The 9,295-nt window shown below is 34.9% G+C and overlaps 1 pseudogene; it reads left to right on the forward strand.

The window, feature by feature from the left end:
- Nucleotides 1–7,940: 7,940 nt before the first annotated feature.
- On the forward strand, nt 7,941–8,423 carry LOC148874777 (uncharacterized; annotated as a pseudogene).
- Nucleotides 8,424–9,295: the final 872 nt, after the last annotated feature.

The following is a 9,295-nucleotide window of genomic DNA, read 5'->3' on the forward strand; positions in this document are numbered from 1 at the left end:
CGGATGAATTCTCGGACTGTCCCAACATACTCAGGTTTTGACCCCCTCTAAGGATCTCACTGATTGGCATATCAAAGACAGCCCAATCTGACACCTATTGCAGTATCATAATCGAGTGTAGGGGTCAGGTGTAACATTTCAGTTTTGCCCATCTATCTCCAAGGTCCAGGGCAATACTGAAATTCTGATTCGATTCAGGGTTTCAAGAAAACCCACACTCCATGTACCTCAGGTCTCACCCTGGCAGCTAAGACAAGCCACCCCAACCAACTTGGTGGCACATCAGTGTCAGCTTTGGTAGGATAAATCTCCCTAGATCTATCCAACGGCTGTGAATATTTTAAACTAACACGAGTCTCATATGTATCCAGTTTAAGTGTATTACACAGAAACACACCATAATAACATGAATCAAATATGTACTTTATTCATTTACATTAAATGTCATAATGTACATCATTCTGATTGAAGCTAAGGGCATACACTGTCTAACAGAGATAATCACCAGTAGAACACTGGTTGTCAAGGCAACTGGCCTAATCAGCATCAGAGAAAGCCTGAAGAGTGAGTAGAGATAAAGTGGAGTAGAAATGGAGTCCATGATCGATTGTGTTCTTGAGCTATTGTAAGATCCATTTCATACCGGCCCAGTGTTCCATCGTTGAAGAGTGAAGAAACTGACAAACTTTGTTGATGGAGAGCAAGATATCCAGTCGTGTAATCATAAGATATCGGAGCGCACCAAAGATACTCTGATACAACAATATTCCAATACTCCAAGGGATCTTTGAGAGAGTCACCATCGACCATAGAAAGCTTAGAATTCATAGTCATAGGAGAAGTGAGAGGTTTGGCCTCAACCATGTTAGCACGCTTAAGGAGATCCAAGATGTACTGCCATTGAATGAGAATAATGCCATGAGGTTGAGTTGTAATCTCTATGACAAGTAAATAGTTTACTGGACCAAGATCTTTCAAGGAGAAGGTCCTACCCCAAGAAGAAACAAAGGCATCAAGTGAAAACAGTGAGGAGCCAGTAAGGAGTATGCCATCAACATAGGCGACTGACATGCAAAACCCACTAGGAGGAGATGAGAGCTGAGACGAGAATACCATGCTCGAGGAGCCTGACATAGGTTGTAGAGTGCTTTATTGAGTTTACAAACATGGTGAGGGTCAGTGAAGTCCTCAAAACTTTTTGGTAGATGAACATAAATGTCCTCAGAGACATAACCATTGAGAAAATCATTGTCAAATCCAACTACTGAAGGGGCCAACTAAGAGCAGTGGAGAGAGCAAGAATAGTATGGATGGTGACCGGCTTCACTACCAGACTAAAAGTACCCATGAAATCAACTCTTATAGCCTGATAGAAACCCTAAGTGACCAATCGTTCTTTACATCATTCAACAAACATGTCAACCTGCCATTTGGGTTTGTATGCCCATTTTGTGCCAACGACATGCATATGAGGTTGATAGGGTACTAAGGTCCATGTGTTGTTAGCAATAAGAGCATGGAATTCTGGAGACACTGCCTCATGCCAACATGGTTCTTTAATGGCTTTAGAAAAGCAACTACACTCATGAAGATCATCATGAAGAGCAACAAGAAGAGCCTTCGGAATAGGGTACATAGTAGACAAAAATATGAGATTGAGTGTGTAGAGAGCTCGTTAGGAAATGCGTGAGCATAGTATGAGTCCGGATGTAGGGTCCTAGGACTGGTTGAGTAGCGTCAAGAAACTCTTGTATAAGCTGAGTGCCACACGGAGGAGGAGAGGGAACATCACAAAAAGCAACACTATCTATAGGCGGAGATGGAGTAGCTAGAGACAAAGTCAAGCAAGAAGATTGGGCCAGTTTGACATACTATGTAGAGAGAATCACCGGCATTATAGCTGAAAAAGATGCAATGAAGTGAACAGAAGTAGAACTTGTTGGGGTTGTACGACCGAAGTAGAGGATAGCGAGCACAACCTAAAGTGCGTAGCATTGTATAATTAGGTGTGGTGCCGAATAGTGTTTCAAAGGAAGATTGATTGTGCAACACCTTGGTATGAATCCGATTAATCAAATAAACTGTAATAGAGGCTACATCATCCCAAAATGTGAAGGGGAGAGTTGAGGGAGGATGCCAATAGAGATAGGGTAGAATCGATGATGTGGCGATATTTTCTTTCATCGAAACTTCTGTTCATCAGTGTGTGGGCGGGCAAGGTGATGAGTGATATTGTGTTCAAGCAAAAATGGTGATAGCCATCCATATTATCCTCTGTAGTTGGGCTATAAGCACTTAATTTTTTTCTTAAACAACACTTCTACATGCCTCTTAAATTTAAGAAAAATGTCAAATGCATTAGACTTATTTCACATCAAGGATAACCAGGTAAACTTGCTATAATCATCAAGAAAAATTACATAATATCTATAACCATTATTGGACACAATAGGGGATGGACCCCAAGCATATGAGAAAATTAAATCTAGAGGAGCGCTAGATTGACTACTAGAAGAAGATAAATGCAACCTACGAATCTTCCCTAACTGATAAGACTCACACATAGATGGAACATCGCTGGCATAAATGGGAGTCCGAACATAGAGATCACTTGCCGTACCACTTGAAGAGCCGGTTGTCCTAGTCATTGATGCCAACCATGAATGAAAGAATGTTAACGTATGAAAGTTGTTGGAAAATCATTCTTAATGCCAAGACTACCTAGGAACAAATAAAGCCCATCTCTATGGGTCCTCATAGAATTTGTCTCCCCGAATAATCCTTCAAAGCAAAATAGTCGTAATGGAATTTAAATACGAGATAATTATCACGAGTAAACTTGCTAACAAATAATAAATTTTTGGAGATGTGAGGCACATGGATCAAATCATTCAACTTAAAAATATGAGAATCATGAGACATCAAAAAAGAACCAATACGAGAAATCTGCAAACCTACCCCATTGCCAACCTTAACCTGATTTGAACCACCATAATCAGAATGATTTTGCAGATTATCAACATTTGGCATCATATGATGTGTGGCTCCATGAAAAGTTGCTGGTTCAGATTCTTCTATTTGTAGATTATTAAAATTAAGATCATATAGTCGCTTACATTTTAGTGCACGATTTTCAGACTTTTGCACACTTGATAGACAATGGTAGAATAACCACGGCCTCAACCTCCATTATATCGACCATCTAATCCACCACGTCCATGACTATGAACACGATTGTTAGAATAAGAACCATTCCAAGGTTATTGTTGAGAGGACTAAGTTTTTCCTTTGAAAGAACTGGGATTGGCTGATGGCGAATTTTCCATGGAGTCAGGATGATGTTTCTCTAGCCATGCTTCATTGGTGACAACAATGACCATTGGTTCATACTCCAAACCTAGACTAGCTAAGACAAATAACATGAGATCTGTAGAATTAATGTGATCAACAACAATAGATAAGTTATTAGAGAGACACATAGCTTTACTAATATATTTAGAGATAGAAAGATTTCCTTTCTTTAAGATCTGTAATTGTCTACACATCTAAAGAACCATATTACAAGCATTGAACCATGTTAGATATTACAAGCACTGAACCATGCTAGGTTTGTAGAAAAAAGAACCATATTTCCAGAAACTATCATTTTAGGTATACTATAAGGATAATGACACAAGTCGATCAAAAGATGCTCTACAAATATTACTTCAATAGATAATGATGGAAACTAGTCCTGGACTTTAAAGCTATTAACCATCTTATTATTGATCTTTGCAAGTTGAAACTCCACTCATCCTACATTGGGATAGATCAAATTAGAATAACAAATGGAGTAGGTTTGAAGATTCAAAACATTGGTTTCTCATATATAATCTCCTTTCCATACTCTTTTTCTTAAAAAATGTGTTGAATGTTTTAGAGATTACAACAACATTCCTATTATTGATTTAATTTTCTATGTATATTTTGAGGTTCATCCTCATTTCTTTATTGTGAAGGATTGGCAAATGAAGTGCCTGCTTGATTTTTTTGGTTATACATTCTTTTTTTTTGTCTTCCTCTTTCTTTTCTTCTCTCTTCTCTCATCTCCTCCTTATTTCTTCATTCCATGAATAATATGGCATCAAAGCCTGTTTGACAAAGTAGTCTAGCGTTTGATCCTCATTTCTCCCATTATAATTAATTAATTTTCAGTACAAGGTATGGATAGGCCTATGCTTGTCCACACTTTAAGGCTAATAGTCACCAAGGGCTTGGTTTAGTATATTTCACTTGGATATACAAGTGGGATTTGGATAGTGTCAGTTAGACCACACCCATGAAGAAGGAACATTGTAACTTTGATAGTCTATGTTAATGACATTGTCAGCACCGGTGATTGGGTTTTAGAAGGCAAAAGATTTCTAGCTACTCAGTTTGAAATAAAGATTTGGGCCCCTTATGCTATTTCCTTGGAATTGAAGTTGCATGTTCTCACTAAGGAAATGTGTCCTAGATCTCTTGTGGGACACAAGTAAACTAAGAGTAAAGCTTACTAAAACTCTTATTGACACAAACCATAGGTTGGGCAATTGTAGTGGGGATTCCATAAAAAATGTGAAACAGTTCTAGAGACTCGTGGGAGGCTCTTATATCTATCAATGTTTAGGCTTGATGTTGCCCATGTAGTGGGTGTCTTTAGTCAACTGGTGCATGCTCCCAATGCTGCTCATATAGAGGTAGAAAAGAGAGTGCTTAGATACCTCAAGAAGTTTATAGGGATTGGTTTGTTGTTCAAGAAGAATGGGCACTTGAAGGTTGAAAATTCTACAAATTCAAACTAGGTTAGGTTAGTGGATGATAGGAAGTGTACAAGTAGATATTGCACCTTTGTTGGGGGCAATATAATCACTTGGAGAAATAAGAAACAAAGTGTTGTGCCTCGATCTAGTGTCAAAGCCAAGTACAGGGTTATGTTTCATGGAGTTGTAGAGGTTATGTGATAAAGAGTGAAATGTCACTCTATTTTCACAATAAGATTGCCATCAATGTTGCACCCAATCCAATCCTACATGATTGTACAAAGTACATTGAAGTGAAAAAACACTACTTTTATTAGAATAAAACTTGAAAGTGAGGAGGTATGTACAAAAGGGACTTCTCCACTTGTGGCACAATGACCTTTGTGAGAAGTTAGGCATGAAACTTGAGATAGATGTCATAAGGCCACTTTTAACTTTTTACAACATGAGATAGATGTCCCCGAAAACATTGTATTTGTTAATGTTTATGCCATAAGGCCACTTTTAACGTTTTACATTTATTTGTATTTTGCCGTGACAATTGATTTTTTAGGTATATTCTGTTCTCTCATCTTCCCTTCTCTTCTCTTTTTCTTCTCTCATCTCCTCCTTATTATTTTTCCATGAATAATAACTATTAAGCACAATTACACTTGGGTTCTTGTACCTAAACCCAAGGATCATAACATTGGCGTCGGTATTTCATTTGAAAGGAGGACTTGATGGCAATATGTCTTGCTACAAGGTTGTTAGCATTGTATGGTGTTTGTTTTCAACAATAAAGAGTGGATTTTCATGACATTTTCAGTCTACTTCTCAAATTGATAGCCATTCATCTTTTTCTCTCTATTGCTATGTAAGAAAAGGGGCAAGGGTGTAGGGAGAGGGAGGGTCATGCGGAATCACTTTGTTTTATATATAGTATAGATTATGATTGAAGTGGTGGTCACACAACCAAATTCATATCCTTCTTGGATTCGAATATGTCCATGGATGCAAACCCATATCCAACTCATTTTTGAATTAGCCATTTATCCAAGCCAATTAAATATGGGCACGATACAAGTTTGAATCTTAGTTGATTCAGCCCATTTGATGTTCCAGTTAAAATTCCCCATATTTGGTATCTAATAGAGTAGTTGATCATGGAAAGATTGAGTAGACATTTGAGGACTTAATGGAATTTAGGATATCAAGGTAAACAGTCATTTGAGTAGACACTCAAAAAGATTTTAATGGGTACACAAACTTTCTGAGGTAAACAAGATACTCAAAGCTTGTCTCATCTCTCTTCTCTCTCTCTCTCTCTCTCTCTCTTCCCCAATCAACTAAGTCTTCTCCTCTCCTAAATTATCTCCCCCACCTAAAACTTCCTCCTAAAACTTCTCCTAATCTATCTTACAATAAGCCATCTACTTTTATTGTCTCTTTTCCACCCCTATTTCTATCTAAAATACTAATAAGAAAAAATAAATAATACAATAAGCTAAATGATAAAAGTAATAAAATTTAATAATTAAAAAACTATTACAATTATGAATAATGTTTTCATATTGTCATTATAAAATTTAATAATTGATTATAATAATTATACAATTATAAAGTAATAAAATTTAATTTCACTTTAGAAATTATTTTTAAAATTAATTACAATAATACTATACTTAATATATAATAACAAACTCTAACATTATTAAAAATTTTAAATATTAATAAACTTATCATAATATCATAACTTAACTTGTGCATCAATAACAATTTACTAAATAAGTTGGCATTTAATAAAAGTAAAAAATATTAGTTTAAACTCAGTTTGAATTCAATATTTAGAAAATAATGAAAAATAAACGCAACAATCGAGTTTAGTATGAGCTTGCCTTTACCCTACCCAAGCCCATCATTTTGCCACATTACCGAGTTCTTAGTCCTTAGTCACATCACCTTGCATCCCATCTCACTGTTGTAACAAAGGTGGAAACTTCCAAAACATTAAACATATAGGATAATTACAATAATTAAAATATAAATATATTTTGGTTTTTTTAGTAATAATTATTCATAAATACATAACTTTTTAAAAATTAATATATTTATATGAATAGTTATTAAACAATAAATTTTAATATTTAAATATTCATTTAGTATTATATGAAATTTATTATATAATAGTATTATCTAAAATTGATAATTTTTACCTAAAATTGTCAATAATATTTTGATAATTATTTTAAAATAAAAATAATATTTTTTAGAAATTTATTAATTTTTAAAATTAATAAGAATTATTTATTTAAATTTTCATTTACATTGGTTTATGGAAATTGTTAAATATTAAATTGGAAAATTATTGGGAAATTTTTATTATATTTATAATTTTCATAACTATTTAGAAAATTTAGTATTTTTTGAAAATAATTAAATTGGAAAATTATTGGGGAACTTTAATATTGATAATTATAAATAATTTTGATAATTATCGATAATTTACACAGGTTTTTGGTATTTATTGAGAAATTTTAATCTACTAATTGTCATAAACTAATTTTCAAGTTTTTGGTAATTTAATTTAATGAAAGTTAATTTAAAAAATCTAATTTGCTGATGTTTTTCATATTTTTAGTAATTAATTATTCATTCAGATTTTTAAAATTAATTTATTCATATCAATCCAGAAGTTTTTGAAATGTAATTTATTCATGTCAAAGCTTTTAGGCAAAGCAGACTCTTCTCTACTAGTTGATACCAGTACCATACACTACCACTTGACCAGTCCCCTTCGGGGACAGGTTCTCCCCCTCTGGTGATCTATCAAACTATATATAACCTGGAGCCCACTCCCTCCTTAATTCTAAAAATCTCCATTGTCTGGTCTGGGATGGTGGGACTCCCGTCTCTTTCTTCTTTATGTCCCGATTTGTATTCCGTTAGTCTCTTAACATGCACGTTCAGAACCGGTGGCTTCTTTGTTCTTTCTGAAACCAATTGTAAATCCGCCTCTGGTTTTCTTCAAAACTCTGGAACACATCATGAGCTTGTTGTCATCCACTTTTTCTATATATACATAAAAGAGCTCCTGGGTTCATTTCATCCAAACACAGATTCATAAGTTATGTACCCTTCTTTACTAGAGAGAAAAAACAGATAAAGAGAGAAAGAAAAATGAGTTCAACCAGCAGAGCATGGATTGCAGCAGCTACTGTTGGGGCTGTTGAAGTGATGAAAGATCAAGGCCTATGCAGATGGAATTACACCCTCAGATCGTTGCACCAACATGCCAAGAGCAATCTTGGATCATTTTCTCAGGCTACGAAGAGCCTATCTTCTTCTTCTTCCATGGACATGGCGAGCAATAATAAAGCCATGAGAGAGGAGCAGTAGATGAAGCAAACCGAGGATTCTCTTAGAAAAGTTATGTACTTGAGCTGCTGGGGTCCCAATTGATCCATCCAGACATTGAATGCACGGACGGAGTCTGTCTGAAAGTTTTGGACCAACAACGCTAGAATGGAAATCGAGAATAAACCGGAAAAAAGAAAATAGAGAAACCCGAGAAAAGTCATACGCTCTAGCCTGAAGATTTTCATTTTTGAAGATTGTGATTGTGAAACGAAAACCTCTGTAAATGTTGTAAATGTCTATTAATTGTTCTCATACATGTAAAGAATACTTTATCCCATTTTTACCTTTTTTTCCCTTTTAAACTAACACTCAACTAGCCAACCCAACTCGTCAGAAATGCAGGGAACCGATTAAACTGATATTAAATAAAATGAAATTTAAAATTGGTTTTCTCTCTTTATTGGTCAGTTTCGGTTCACTTCAAATTCAACCCGACTTTTTGGTTTAGTTGACAAAATCAAGTGCAACCGAACCAAATCAACCCAAGAACAACCCTAGAAATTAGTAAAGAAACTCTATACAGTGGTTGAATTTTGGATCCTATCTACATTTTCACACAAGTCCTACTAATGTGCCATTCGCTTTTCTGTAAGCCACTTATTCATATTCTTTTATTTCTCATGTAAATAATGCAATGACCATCTTAACCATAAAAATTCCATTATTAAAAGGGGCATTTTTGTACCATCTAAGTATTGGTAACTTTCCTCTAGATGGGAAAGTTAATTTACCCACCTAGAAGATGGGTATCACTTACCCAAATTTTTCATGTAAATAAGGCAATAAACTTTTGCTGGTCCCCACACAAATCTGAAAAATGAACATGAATTTCTTAATTAATGAAAATCAAAATCCCACCGACCAATTTTCCCTCCTCTCAAAAAAAAAAAAAAAAGGACACCCCCTCAAGAATTCCTCCCTACACAAAATATCATGATCAGAGGGATTTGTCAATCTGTTTGTGCATCATAGAGATTTCTATGAATTGTAATCAAAATTTTCTACCAAACAAGCCCTTCGTATTATCTAATTTGGTCTCTCGAATATTAGAAGAAACCAATTGATCTCTCGATTTCTTCAATTAAAAATTTTAAACATCCATGGTTCAAACTATA

Source organism: Nelumbo lutea, chromosome 1, assembly GCF_056320005.1.
Source record: "Nelumbo lutea isolate HS-2025 chromosome 1, American lotus-T2T, whole genome shotgun sequence".
NCBI classification, from domain to species: domain Eukaryota; kingdom Viridiplantae; phylum Streptophyta; class Magnoliopsida; order Proteales; family Nelumbonaceae; genus Nelumbo; species Nelumbo lutea.